The following is a 15,393-nucleotide window of genomic DNA, read 5'->3' on the forward strand; positions in this document are numbered from 1 at the left end:
ATTCTAGACCTTGTGTTCCAAATTTGATAAGAATATTTTGAAAGAGAAAGAAAAAGCCTACACAATTCAACCATCTTTCTTGAGTTTTTTTCTTCTTCAAATATTTGATATTTTCATCTAACTAGATCTCACTTGTAATGAATATAATTTAATATTCTAAATAGAGTACCATATTCTAAATAGAGTACCATAATTATAACATCTCGATATTTTTATATGTAATACATTTATGTTTAGTAAATTTAATTATTTAGTGAATAATTTATTTTAGACATATAGTTATATTTTAATTATTTACTTCTATCGACATATCTTAGTTGCTTGTCACTATCTCTTTATTTTAATTATTTATTTTATAAATAATTATTTTGATAATTTTATATTGTTGATTTTATAAATTTATTTATTGTATTTAATAGTTAAGATTATGTGTTATTATTATATTTATTATTTTAATATTGTAAGAATTTTATAAATATGATAATATTTAAATATGAATATTTTATTAAATAATATTTAAATTATAAGTGAATATATTTGTAATTTAATTGGATTAAGGATTAAAAGTATAAAAAAATGTGTCAGTCAGTAAGGCCATGAATAATTAAATAACAAATGAAATAAAAAAGAAAAAGAGATAACCCTATTTTTCATCTTGCCCAACAGTAACTTGGGGAAACCAAAATTCATCACCATTGTGTAGAGAGGAATAGAAAATTGCTATTTTAGTGTCAAAACAGCCGAGCAAAAAAGTTTTTTCGGTTTTGTCTCAAATTTAAGTACATTGTTTCTATCAATTATTAGGTTAAATATTTATATTCATTTTATTTTTCAAACATTCTTTTACCTCATTTAGACTATCATTTTATTTCATCAAGTTTGTATTTTGTTTTGGGGGTAATTTTCTTTTACCTAATTTTAAATTTTATTTTTTTTAATGTATTTTAATATCATATTTTTAAATATTTATTCATAAATGATCGAAAAACGAAATGATTGGAGGATGAGAAGTTAAGAGAGCAAAAATTATGCATGTGAACTCGAATTACTATGTGGAAACATGATAAAGATAGGATATTGCTCTAGGTGATCTTTAAATGTGGTTGAAAAGAAAAATTTCTAACGTAATGACACTTCTCCATATTGATTATAACAAAACTAATACTTAGATATTATAGAATAAATTATATAAGAAATAATTATTCTGAAGAGAAAGTTGATAAATTTTAATCCCAGAAAAAAAAGTATATATATATATATATATATATATATATATATACACACACACACACACACACACACACATTAGATATAGTATTTTGTGTATGATTATGTGATATGGACGAATTTCTGTTTTGTTTGTGATTGTTATTATTATGTGTGGTTGTGATGTGAATCCAGAGTCGTCTCAAACTTTTGAGAGGCCCAGTGTAAGAAGATAAGGTTAACTTCAATTATGTCATAAATTTTTTTAAAGGGCCCTATTGAACTGTAAATTAACCGTGGAATGAGTTTGGAAGCCTTTTGTAATTGTTAGTCATGAAAAAAATGTGAGGCCATATGTTGTAGTCGCCTTGCACACCCTAAAAAACGTCCATGTGTGAATCGATTATGTTTAGAGATGGATTTTATAAAGAAAAATAAACTTTAAAATGATTTGTGTTAATGAGTGTTTTTGGAATTTGTGAAAGGCATATGCATTTCATGGCATATACATATTTTGTCGGGAAAATACTTTTTTTCGTCCCTTAATTTTGCCTCGGAGTCCATTACGGTCCCTTAACTTTTAAAATGTTCAAATCAATCTCTTAAGTCTTAAAAATGGAGCATGTAAGTTCTTTTCGTTTATTTACTGCAAACGGAAGTTTGGGTCTGCAGACGTGGCAGATGACATGGCTTGTCTCCTTTTTCCCTTGTCTATTTCACCAACATCCTCTTCTCCTTCTTTTTTCCTTGACTATCTAGGGTTAAGTTGATTTTGATTCACTTAAAAACCAAGTTGAAACAAATAAACAAACTCCTTCCACAAACCATCACCACAAACAAATCTCACTTTCATAAAATCAAAATCACACTAAGAATTGCAAGTAAAAACAACAAATTGATAATCAACATAAAGAAGGATCTGAACGCAAATCAAACAACTTTAAATTCTACGAGCAATTTGATGACCACCCAAATCAAAAGCTTTAAACTTGATCTTTCGAATACTTAATTCCTTCGAAGTGGGATGTTGAGTCGACTGATGTAGAACTAATCTCTGCAAAAAAATTGAAAATTGTTAAAAAAAAATAAAGGAAGAAAATGTTGTCTTCTTTTTGCCATAGAACCAATCAAAGATGAACATATTTGGTGATTAGAGAGAGATCTAAACCCAAAACTTGAGAAAGAATGGGTTAGATTGAAATCTGAGATGGTGTAATAAAGGAATGAAGAGGAAGGAACTGCAACAGATCCCACTGAGAGAGATCATGTGTCTCAGTCTTTGTCTGTCCCTCTTGGTTAGTTCAGTTTTGCAAAACTCGTGTGAATTCAACCTCACAAACACTAAATTAAACTTGGTACCCATGTGGTTTGACCAAAATATCCTTTAAATTTGTTCTCAAAAGTTATAAATATAACATGTAAATTCTACGTAACACATCAACCGTGCCATGTATATACTCATTCTGAACCCTCACTAACAAAGACAGACGAAAGGACAAACGTGCTCCATTTTTAAGACTTAAAGGATTGATTTGAACTTTTTAAAATTTAGGGGACTATAATGGACCTCGAGGCAAAGTTAAGGGACTATAACCAGATACAACATTTAAATTATTGGAAATTCAACCAACACACCACCTTAATTCAAGTGCTTCAAGTTCTCCATGCCCATGCTTGTCTTTAACCTATTGAATACATTATTTGTGACTCCCTTAGTCGGAAAATCAACAACTTGATCCTTACTTCTACAATATCCTAATTTTAGCTTGCCTTCACTAACAAGCTCCCTCAAATAATGAAGCCTCATCTCTATATGTTTTCTTCTTCCATGTGCGATTGGATTTTTAGCAAGGAGTGTAAAAGCCTCACCCTCACTATTGCCCAACTCCTTCAGCAAATTCATTAGCCATATTTCTTGACACGCACAAAACGAAGTGGCAATATACTCATTTTCACAAGACAATAGTGCAACTACTGGTTCCTTCTTTGAACACCATGAGATTGGTGCTCCTCCTAACATAAAGAGTGTAATAGGCTGTAGAGTTACGATCATATTTATCTCCACACCAATTGGAATAAGTAAAACCTAGCAAATTACATTTCCAACCCGTATCTGGTGCGGTAAAGAGAATTCCACATTCAACAGTCCTTTTGATGTAACTCAGGATCCTCTTGACTGCTTCCAAGTGAGACACTTTCGATCTCTCCATGAATCTACTAGCAATACCGACACTAAACCTCAAATTTGGCCGCATATTGCACAAGTAACACAATGATTCAATCAACCTTCTATATTGAGTAGGATCCACATTTTACTCCTCTTCACTATTGGACAGCTGTAACCTTGCTTCTACTTGTGTACTGGCAGCATTACAATGCTCCATATCACACCTCTTCAATATTTCAAGGGAATGTCTTCTTTGATGCATTAGCAACCCTAATTTTGACTTGTGAAACTCTATGCCAAGAAAGTATGTCATAATAATACCAAGTTCACTCATCTCAAGTTATTTCATAAGTTCACTATTCTCAAATTATTTCATAAGTTCACTCTTGAACTTAGAAATACTCATCTCATTGCTTCCCGTAATCAACAAATCATCTACATATAGACAAAGGGCCCGTTTGTTTTGGTTTTTTTTAAATGATTTTCATAGTGTTACAAAATTTTGTGAAAAATTTTTTTACAAAGAAACTTTTTATAAAAGCTTCAAATGAAAATTTTGTTTGAATAGTTATTCTTAAAATATGATTTTAGGTATTTCATCTATTTATGGAGAAAAAATTTGGATATCAAAATTTTAAAAAATCACTTAATTTTGAAGCTATTTCAAATAGATTTTCATAAAAATCATTTTTGAAATACAACTTTTTAAAAAAATTGCAATTTTGACTAAGTTTTGGTCTTCAATAATCTATGTTTATATTCTAGGATGTCAAAATTAGTGTTTCATTTTAGAAAAAACGAATATAAAAAACTTGTAATATTTTGAAAAACGGATTTGAAAAATCTATTTTCAAAAATACAAAGAAAAAATCCATTTTTTTAAAGCTGAAACAAACAGGCCCAAAGTATGATCACATCTTTACTTGTATCCGTCTTCACATAAACTCCATGTTGGACACATACTTCTTGAAGCCAACGTCAACTACGAAACCATCTATCCATTTGTTCCAAGCCCTCAGAGCTTGCATCAAACCATATAATGTTTTTCTAAACTTGTAGAGCCTTTCCTCTTGATTTGTCACAACAAAATCATGGGGATGTCCTACATATACTTCTTCTTCAAGCGGACCGTTCAAAAACACAAATTTCACATCCATTTGATAGATGGATCAATTGTTGCAATTCACAATGCTAACAACTAGCCTTATAGTTTCGATTCTAGCAACTAGTGCAAACACCTCTTCGAAGTCTATACCTTATCTTTGCAAGAATCCCTTAGCAATTAATCGAGTCTTATGCTTAATTATTTCACCTTTGGGATTTGCTTTCATTTTATTAACCCAGCTTACACCGATTGGATTCTTTCCTTCAAGTAGATCAACTAACTCCCAAGTACTATTTTTATCAATCGATTTCAGCTCCTTTTTCATTGCACACACACCCTTTGGATCACTTAATGCCTCTTATGTGTTAACTGGTTCAGATTCGGCCATAAGTGCAAAGTGGACGAAATCACCATCATCATTGACTTCGTTATCACAGAGTATCTCATAATCTTGGAGTCTTTGAGGCAAACCTCTTTGCCTAGTTGGTCATCTAACATTTTCCTTTGTCCAGGCTTCAATGTGCGGTTGTTCAGTAGCTTCACTTTCCTCATAATCCAGAAAATCATATGTGTAACCGGTTATTGATTTCCTGTAACCGGTTATTGATTTCCTGTAACCAGTTACAGCCTGCATGTAATTGGTTACCCTCTACTGGTAAACGGTTACCACCTGTTCAGCCTGCTTCATCTCATCAATTATGACATTTCGGCTGATCACAATCTTCCTATTTTCGACATCGAACAACTTATAACCTCCAGTAGGATGATAACCAACAAGTAACATCGCCCAACCTTGTCGTCCAACTTCTTTCTAAGTTGATCCAGAACATGTCGATATGCCACGGAGCCGAAAAATCTCAAATGGTTTGGATTCGGTTTGAACCAGACCATGCCTCTACTTGAGTTATCTTTTTCAACTTCTTTATAGGATGCATATTCAACAAATACGTGGTTGTGGATATTGCTTCTCCCTATAGCTCTTTCAGAAAGTTTTTCCCTTTTAACATGTTTTTCACCATATTCATAATCGGTCGACTTTTCCTCTCAACGACACTATTTTGCTATGGTGTATAGGGTGGTACTACCTAATGTACTATGCCTTCTTCATTACAATACTTCCCAAAGTCATTTGAGACATACCCGCCTCCACCATCCGTTTTGAGAACTTTGAGCTTGTGACTACTTTTCCGCTCAACCATGGACTTAAACTTCTTAAACACTTCGAATATCTCAACCTTCCTCTTGATTAGGTATTTCCATAGTTTCCTACTGAAATCATCGATAAAAGTGACAAAGTACTTATTGCCACCACATGAATCAACATGCATCGACCCACATATATCTGAATACATCACCTCAAGGTGATGCTTGGTCCTGCAACATGCTTGTGTTGTTTCCCTTGTACACATTCGTCACAAATCCCATGTGGAATATTAATGAATGGCAGTCTGATTACCATACCATTCCTTTGCAATGCATTGAGATCTCAAAAATTAAGATGCCTGAGATGGCAATGTCACAACCACTCATATTGACTTGCCGTTGTAGCAAGACACCTATGCTCCATCACCTTCAACTCAATCTTGAAATTTCTATTGGCAACTATAGGAGCTTTAAGGACCAAAACCCTGTTTCCGTCCAAAACGCACAAAATCTTGTCTTTCATGCGAATCTTGTAACCATTCTCAAGCAATTGGCCAATCTTAGAAAGTTACATTTGATTACAGGAATATACAATACATATTTGATCAAGGAACAACCATCAGTCCTTCTCATGATAAAAAAACATCACAGATCTTGTCGACCAATAAAGTGGTGTCATCCGTGAATTTCACTCTATTCTTCGTGGCTTGATTGATTTTGACAAACCAATCCTTTCTACCCATCATATACATAGAGCAACCAAAATCCAAGTACCATTCTTTGCTGCATTAGACTTTATCTCTCACAGTCACCATAACATTTTCTTCTGCACACGTTTCTGCAGCGTTCCCAAAATTGTTGTTGTTGTCCGACAGCCCACTACTGTTGCAATTACCTTTCTTAATCATGACTAAGAGTGTATTCTCTTCATCCAAATCTTGTCTATCAACCTTGGCTTCATCACCTTAAGGTTTCTTATGTTTTGCATTGCAATCTCTTGCAAAATGACCAAGTTTTTGACAATTAACGCATTGTGCTTTACTCTTGTCAAATTTCTTGGTATAGTTGTTATGGATACCATTTATGAAACTGCACTCGCCCCTTCGATTCGTCAAACTCCTTAATTTTTGTGAATCTTTTCCACCAAAATTCTTAAAATTCCCTTTGTTCTTCACGAGTCATTTTTCTTTCAACTTCTTGTTCTTTTCATTGAATTGTGCTTGCAAAGTGACCTTCTCCTTTGCTTTGTCGTTATTCCTCTCATCCATCCTTTGTTCATGAGCCTCAAGAGAGCTTTGAAGCTCCTCTTTGCTCAACGTCGATAGATCCTTCGACTCTTCAATCGCCACTACAATGTTGTCGAGTCTTGGTGTCAACGAACATAAGATTTTAGACACAATATTTTGCTTCGAAATAGTTTATGCACAAGACTTGATTTGATTCACCAATCGCGTAATTCGCGTTATGTAATCGTTGATTGTTTCCTTTTCTTCAATTTGAATCAATTCAAGTTGTCGTTTATGAGGTTGTAGCCTCACCATTTCTGCTATATCAGCATGCATAAGCCTTTTCCAAGATCGCCCAATCTTGCTTTGTCGATTCACAATCGCAAACCTTCTCAAAGTTTTCACCATTCACACAAGAATGAATCAAGAACAGTGTCTTGTACTCCTTCTCCTTTTCTTTCTTATGTGCAACCTTTTGTGCATCCATAGCATCTACGACGAGTGGAATAACCTCATTCTCGATCACTTTAAGAACATCTTGATACCCAAACATCACCTTCATTTGTTTAGACTATTTGTCGTAATTCTTCACATCAAGGAGAGAGAGAGAGAGAGAGAGAGAGAGAGAATCTAAATTGCATTAATAAACTAATACAATCATATATATAAATATATATATATGAGAATATTTATATAAAAAATTGGAACCCAAATAACCTAAAAACCCAAAACTTGGACTGGTAACCGATTACCACAAAAGCGCTAACCAATTAACACTGAAGCATAATCAAAAATAAAAATAAAACATCCCAGATATAATTAATTATCAATTTTACACTAACCGATTACATCAACTCCAAAATAATTTATAAGGTATAAAAACGCTTTTTTTCGATCATGTAATCGGTCAGTGGCAGATCTAAGCTCCGGCCAGACCGGGCATCTGCCCAGGCTCTACCTCAAGCCCTGGTATCACTTCTAACAACCTTCCATTCAATCTCCTTCACTTTCACATCAAAATTCCTCACTTTCATCATACCATATACAACCCAACATAATCTCTATGTCGCACCGCCGCTTCCTCCACGTCTCAGCCGCCCATGACGCCCACCAATCTCTCCATGAGTCGCCACCGGAATCCGCCCATCGTCGCCACTGGTAGTCTTGTTTCTATCTCTCCCGTTTTTCATTATTTCCATTTTTTGTTTGAACTGGAAAAATTTGTTAGTTTGTCTAGTTATTATGTTCTCAATTTAAAAGAAAGATAGGGTTCATGTCCATGTAAGTCATGAACTCACGTCAAAAAGATATAAAAGACATGTCCATGTAAGTCGTGAATTCACATCTAATGCGTAAAAATACAGCTTTTGATCTTGCCTGCAAGGTGTTCGATAGAATACTTTAACCGGTTTCTCGCCTCTTTTCGCTTCAATTCTAACTTCATGATGTTGAATTATTATGTTGAATTGTTGTTGTTGTTGATGATTGTTGTTGTTATAGGTTGTGGTTTATGAATCGGTATTGAATTATTGTCGTTACCACCATTTTACAACTTGCACACGAAGTATTCGGTAAATTGCCTCATCATGTGAGGCCATATACATAGGTGAAGAGTATACATGATGTCAAGTTTTGTGGAAAGACTCTATTTTGAATTTGAAGGACATAAAAGTTAAAGTGTTGAAACTTTTTTGACTGGAGATTGGTAACAAATTAGATTTAACTTAGTTAATAATCAAGTTTCTCATAGTAGAAGTAAAAATATTGAAACCAGGTTCAACTTTCATCGCTATAAAAAAGTGACTATAGAAAAATTGGAAGTGATTCATTGTTCAACTGAATCTCAAGTGGCTTTGGTTTTTACAAAGGCAGGCAAGGCTGATAGGATTGAGAAATTGAGAGATGAATTGGAAGTAACATAGTTGAAGAAACAATTGTTTGAATTAAGAAAAAATGTTGAGAGTAATTCAAACTATTGTAAATGAGTTAGGAGGTGCAGATTGTAAGATAGGAAATCAGAAGAATTTGGTTTCATCCACTAACTAGTGGGATACCCGTGCGTTCGCACGGGTACTGGTGTGTTGCGCGTATTTATTTTTTCAAAACGACATAAAAACAAAAATAATAAAAATAAAATTATTTTACCAAAAATGTTTTTTTATGTATACAAATATTATTTTTGTTTAAATATTGTTTACAAATATCTACTCGATAAATTTTTACTAATCAATATTTGGATCAGTAGTAAAGTTGTTTCCGTTTATAACAATAATATTTTTTTAGTATATAAAAATATTTTAATCAACAATATATTTTTTTCCGTATATAAATATTATTTATAAAAAATTTGAATAAAAAATAAAGTTGTTCTCGTGTATAAAAATATTTGAATCAACAATATATTTTTTTCCGTATATAAATATTATTTTTGTTTTAACAAAATTTATAAAAATATTTGAAATTATTTTATTAATTAATTGATAAATGATACTAAATTATTTTTAATATTGTGTTTTATGTTTTATTTTTAATTGCATGTAGTATTTTATATTTTAAAAATAAAAAATGAAATATAATGTATATATTATAAAATTTTTAAAAAATTAAACACTATCTTAAATGTAAATTATGATATTTTAGTATAGTTAAAACCTCTAGTTAAACATGATTTACAAAATAGACCAAAATATTATTCATATATTTTACTATTCATATACAAATAGAAATTAGTCAAACTTGATTTACAAAATAGACCAAAATGTACTCATATATTTTACTATTCATAAGGCCGTTGACATTTCCATGAACAAAAATTCGAGTAAAGAACCATACATTTAGCAAGAGATTCTTCAAATGCATGTTGATCTTTATGTAACGTTACTCACAATAATATAGTTATCAAAACTGAATTTAGTAAAGATAGTTCATTGATAATGACTTTAAGATCTGAATCCACTGTAACAACAATTGTAATCATCATCTATTCATTGAGAAATTGTACTCCACAAAAAGAAAAAGCTTTTTCTGCATTTCATCTATGAAAATGTACCTTATTCAAGATCAGCTATCTCTATTATGCCAACATGACATAATCAACATGTACTCTTACAACGTTGTGTGGTTCCATCATCTTCCATTAAAAAATTGACTTCAATGAGGCGTGGTTGTAGTCCAAGAAATCCAAATTGCGAATCTGCGGCATTTCCCATGTATAACTTTCCTTTATCTGTTCAGAACCAAAATGTGCTCTTAAAACATGCACTCAATTAAATTGAGAAACTTCTTTAAAAAACAAATTATTTACAAATAAAATAATATGAAATTCCTAACCATCAAGTATAGCTTACAGTATCATGCATTTTGGAGCACTGTATTAAAAATATGCTCAAGGACTCATTGGTGAAAGATAAAAGTTATTTGCTCATGAGCTGTAGCCTCGACTATTGTTGGTATCTTCTGGTTTTCAATAGATTTGTGACCCAACTGACCTTGTCCATCATGGCCCCATGAAAGTACTTTACCGTCATCTAACATAAATCAAGATTGAAATACTAAAAAGATACAAACCATTGAGGATACAAACCGTGAACATAAATGAAATTGCCTGCCGAATGCCATCATGGAAATTATTCAAGTAATAGCGCGAAACTGCACTAATCCTATCTTTTATCAATCCAGCTATACTGTTTTCTTTCCATATTTGTATCATAAATCCAAACATACTCGAGGCTTATCTCATCACCTTGCTTTTCCCATACTAAATAAAATTATTTGATTCAAATAAGCAGGGTTATAATTCATAAATAATAATAGAGATTATCAAGAACTTTTGTACATATTCTGAATTTTCCATTTTCCTCGACGAACATTGAAATTCACTCGGAGTAAGTAAGCACTCTAATTCTCTGCAGTTGAAGGTTTAATTCTTCTTAGGCCATATAACACTGCAAACAACGGCAAGATAGGAGACCTTATTTGTTTCCACTAACATGAGACACCAACGACATATGCGTCATTCTTTCATGAAAAAATGCAGCGATAGGAGACCACAAAAAGTAGCATTTTATACCAATTCCATTACGACATAACATCGTTCTATCCACAACAAACAATTGTTTAGTGAAGGTGTTATAAACATGTAGGAAACTTACAACTGTCTCAACCCATCAGCTTGACAACACCGATATACCAACATCTCCAACACCTGCATAAAACCAGAAAACATCTTCATTCACTTTTCCCTTTTAAGAGTAAGGGGTAAAATCAATTATGTAAAAGAAATTCAAAACCGACTCACACGCGCCGGTTGTTTCAGAATTAGAATTTAGATAAATTCTGGAACAACAGATCCTGTTTTCAAAACTGACTCACATGAGGCAACACACCAAAATAGCAACCAGAATAAATGGAAGCTCGAACATCTTCACTTAAACACTGAATTTCGTCCCGCCCATTCCTTGACAGTGGCAAAACATCAACGCATATAGACGTTGATCCCTGAAGACAAACTGCGACATCCATACCACTATTGCAGTTTGATCCCGACGATTTGGTTTAAGATACATAACCCATTTCTTGAACTATAAGGAGCCAATATTAAACTACCAATCAACCAGTTAGTCCCATGCTCATATCGACTCAAATTCATGATACCTTACCTTCATAAATGAATGATAGCAGCAGAATAGTAAAGCACAAAATGGTACTTTCACCGATGCATAACCAAATATACACATAGTAGGATATCACGTACCAGGGAAATTTAAATGAAAGTAATACAGGTCCATAGATATTTACCTAATAGAAGCTAAAAATCCAGCAGATGCCATTGCAATTGGTCCATCATTGGACTTGTTTTTGTTGTAAGGTATTTTTTGTACTACCAAACCTCCTTTCGATAACGTCAGCCATACCTGAAATATTAAATTAACAACAACCATTAAATCATGTCGGTTTTGGGAATCACAAGATCAGGCTTTTGCGCTCCACCGTTTATGTATTTTCCAACTTTTTCAAGAATAAGCAATTGGGGAATGTTATTAAGATTCGTACCCTTTTCTATAGTTATAGATCTCATGTGATATCTTGAAGAAAATCTCAGGTTGAAGACCTTTGTAAGGCTGAATTGATTCACAGTTCCCGTAAACCAATGACGATAAGTTAGGAAAATCACCACCAGAGTTGATTTCAGGTGCTGCTGCTAATGCTGGAAAGTTGCAGAGTCCCAACAACTCTTGTCCTTCAACTCATGTCCAACAACTCTTGTCCTATGTTGGTTGCAAGATCACCCCACAAAGACATAACAACTGTCTTCTTACTAATGTCAAACATTGTTACTTCTTCTTACTAATGTCAAACATTGTTACTTTAGTTGTCAGTATCACAAAACAACAAATACAAAGCACTGTAAAATCGAAATAGAGACCACTGACCTTTCATCAGCAATAGTAATGTCACGCTTGGGAACAGTCTCATTAAAACTCGATTCAGTCTAAATCCTGAAAAATAAACCACAAAATCATCAAATCAACCACAAAATATCAATAGCCATACATAATTACTTTTATAACAAAAACAAAACTACCGATTCATAATTATTAAACTCAATAGGTTATACCTGTTTGTCGGGCGACGGTGCCGTTTCTGAGACAAGAGAACACAAATAAAATAATCAAAACCCTAAACTATAATCACAAAAATTTGAATACATTCAGTTAAAATAAACAAAGGGGTGTATCTAAAACATATAAAAATCAAAACTTTATCAACGAAATACCTCGAATACAACAGCGATTTGAGCAAAAATCAAAACTTTATAAAGGAAATACCTCTAATTTCACTTCTGCTTGGTGACTTAATTCCTTCAATGTTTTCAAAGACAAATACAACCTCTTCCGCGATTCTAATTCTCGTGACTTCCACACTTTTCACCGAAAAATAGTGTATCCATGGAAGCGTTGGATCTGAAGAAAAAAAGAAGAAGAGGAAAAAAGAGATTGAGGTGACAGAGAAAAGAGAGAGAAATAGAGGCAGAGTCATAGAAAGAAGAAGGATGGGAAAGAGATATGGTAGGGTTTGTGAAAGAGGGAGAGAAATAGAAAGTTAGGGTTTGTGAAAGGAGCAATGAAGAAAGAAAGAGAAACCAAGAAGTAACTTCTAAAAAAAGTGTTTCTTGGGAAGATGCAAAACATATACATTTGGCTTTCAAAACTTCTATTCTCTGCACATTCAATAACACACAAATGCCTTATTTTCGGTCAGAAAAAAGAGATTTTGGAAAGTTTGGTAGGTAAAGTTAGTATAGTGGGACCCAATTGTGTGATAAAAGGCAAAATAAAGGCTTTTAATTGGACAAAACCAGAAAAGTGTCATAAAAAGTAATATTTGGACACAAAATAACCCTGAAATTAATAGGTGTAATTTTTCTAACAAAGGGCATAATTGGATTTTCCAGGTACATCTGTTTTCTTATTTTATAGATATTTACCGTAGTGCAAGTACAGTGTGTCTTATCCAAGCTGAAACAACAGAGAGTAACGCATAAAACTGAAGAACCTTATCACATTACAATACATCAGCATATTCAAATCTCTACTAATTTCATCTTATTTAACCAAGTTATTCCTATATTATCCTTCAATTAAAATAAGTAAAAGCCTTGTTTTTTTAGCTGCTGTAAAAGTTTGGTTCTTTTGACACTTTTAGTGCAGTTGGAAGCTTTCGGAGCGGAAACAGAAGAAGAATTAGGCTCAATCAAGATGGATTGACCCGCATCATTGTGTTTGTCAACCTGTATAATATTGGGATCTTTCAATATGCATAAAATACAATAAAAAATGGAACTGAATGCAACAGACATATAACAACAACAAAGAAAATATAAGAAAAAATAATTGCTAAAAATTATTTCATGATATAGGAATTTTCTTAAAACAAACAAAAAGAAAAAAGAATGAGGAGGAAGGGAGAGAATTAACTTCCTTTGGAATAACCCAAATAGTTTATAAGGTGTTATTATTAAAGCACATGTATATTTTGATGAACTATTATGAAACATTTGGTAACTACATATCACTGTTGTTGTTGTTGTTGTTTACACTTACATGTTGAAGTTAATTTATCAGAGGGTTTGTAACAGAGTACTGACAGCATTGAAAACTGAAGATATAACCTAAAAGAACACATGGATTTAGGACTTGGTGAAAAGATAATTTTTTTGTATTGATAGATTCCTTCGTAGAAGGAACAAAATGCAGTTAGTTTCTGCAATAAAATGATATTCTCAAGCAGAGAAGCAAATTTCAATAAGGCTTTTGAAACTAAAGCGGTTACTGGATGAAAATCGAACGAATCAATGGATTTAGATATGGCAGCTGGAAGATAATTATTACCTGACAAAGATTCAAATCCGAAGCCCATGAAACTTGCTTCGTTTTTTGCAATCCACGCATATTTTTCACCACAGTTTAACATTTCAATATCTTGAAAGTATACAACCTTCACGGATTTGATTGCAACTACTGAAGATTTATCAACCATGTCCAACAACTCTTGTCCTATGTTGGTTGCAAGATCACCCCACAAAGACATAACAACTGTCTTCTTACTAATGTCAAACATTGTTACTTCTTCTTACTAATGTCAAACATTGTTACTTTAGTTGTCAGTATCACAAAACAACAAATACGAAGCACTGTAAAATCGAAATAGAGACCACTGACCTTTCATCAGCAATAGTAATGTCACGCTTGGGAAAAGTCTCATTAAAACTCGATTCAGTCTAAATCCTGAAAAATAAACCACAAAATCATCAAATCAACCACAAAATATCAATAGCCATACATAATTACTTTTATAACAAAAACAAAACTACCGATTCATAATTATTAAACTCAATAGGTTATACCTGTTTGTCGGGCGACGGTGCCGTTTCTGAGACAAGAGAACACAAATAAAATAATCAAAACCCTAAACTATAATCACAAAAATTTGAATACATTCAGTTAAAATAAACAAAAGGGTGTATCTAAAACATATAAAAATCAAAACTTTATCAACGAAATACCTCGAAGACAACAGCGATTTGAGCAAAAATCAAAACTTTATAAAGGAAATACCTCTAATTTCACTTCTGCTTGGTGACTTAATTCCTTCAATGTTTTCAAAGACAAATACAACCTCTTCCGCGATTCTAATTCTCGTGATTTCCACACTTTTCACCGAAAAATAGTGTATCCATGGAAGCGTTGGATCTGAAGAAAAAAAGAAGAAGAGGAAAAAAGAGATTGAGGTGACAGAGAAAAGAGAGAGAAATAGAGGCAGAGTCATAGAAAGAAGAAGGATGGGAAAGAGATATGGTAGGGTTTGTGAAAGAGGGAGAGAAATAGAAAGTTAGGGTTTGTGAAAGGAGCAATGAAGAAAGAAAGAGAAACCAAGAAGTAACTTCTAAAAAAAGTGTTTCTTGGGAAGATGCAAAACATATACATTTGGCTTTCAAAACTTCTATTCTCTGCACATTCAATAACACACAAATGCCTTATTTTCGG

The 15,393-nt window shown here is 32.8% G+C and overlaps 2 long non-coding RNA genes across 3 annotated transcripts; both read right to left on the minus strand.

Moving 5' to 3' along the window:
- Window positions 1-9,596: 9,596 nt before the first annotated feature.
- LOC131654714 (uncharacterized) lies at window positions 9,597-12,069 on the minus strand. Its single transcript, XR_009299548.1, has 4 exons — window positions 11,900-12,069; window positions 11,145-11,760; window positions 10,195-11,051; window positions 9,597-10,073 (listed from the first exon to the last, which is right to left on the minus strand). It is a non-coding gene; the product is annotated as an uncharacterized LOC131654714 (long non-coding RNA).
- A 1,263-nt stretch (window positions 12,070-13,332) lies between these two features.
- Window positions 13,333-15,388, minus strand: LOC131654715 (uncharacterized). Of its 2 annotated transcripts, XR_009299550.1 has the most exons (5): window positions 14,965-15,381; window positions 14,754-14,779; window positions 14,569-14,634; window positions 14,239-14,453; window positions 13,333-13,637 (listed from the first exon to the last, which is right to left on the minus strand). It is a non-coding gene; the product is annotated as an uncharacterized LOC131654715 (long non-coding RNA). The 2 variants fall into 2 exon arrangements; XR_009299549.1 differs by having other exon boundaries at window positions 14,239-14,634; window positions 14,965-15,388.
- Window positions 15,389-15,393: the final 5 nt, after the last annotated feature.

The sequence above is a fragment of the Vicia villosa genome, linkage group LG3 (genome assembly GCF_029867415.1).
Source record: "Vicia villosa cultivar HV-30 ecotype Madison, WI linkage group LG3, Vvil1.0, whole genome shotgun sequence".
In the NCBI taxonomy this organism is placed as follows: Eukaryota; Viridiplantae; Streptophyta; class Magnoliopsida; order Fabales; family Fabaceae; genus Vicia; species Vicia villosa.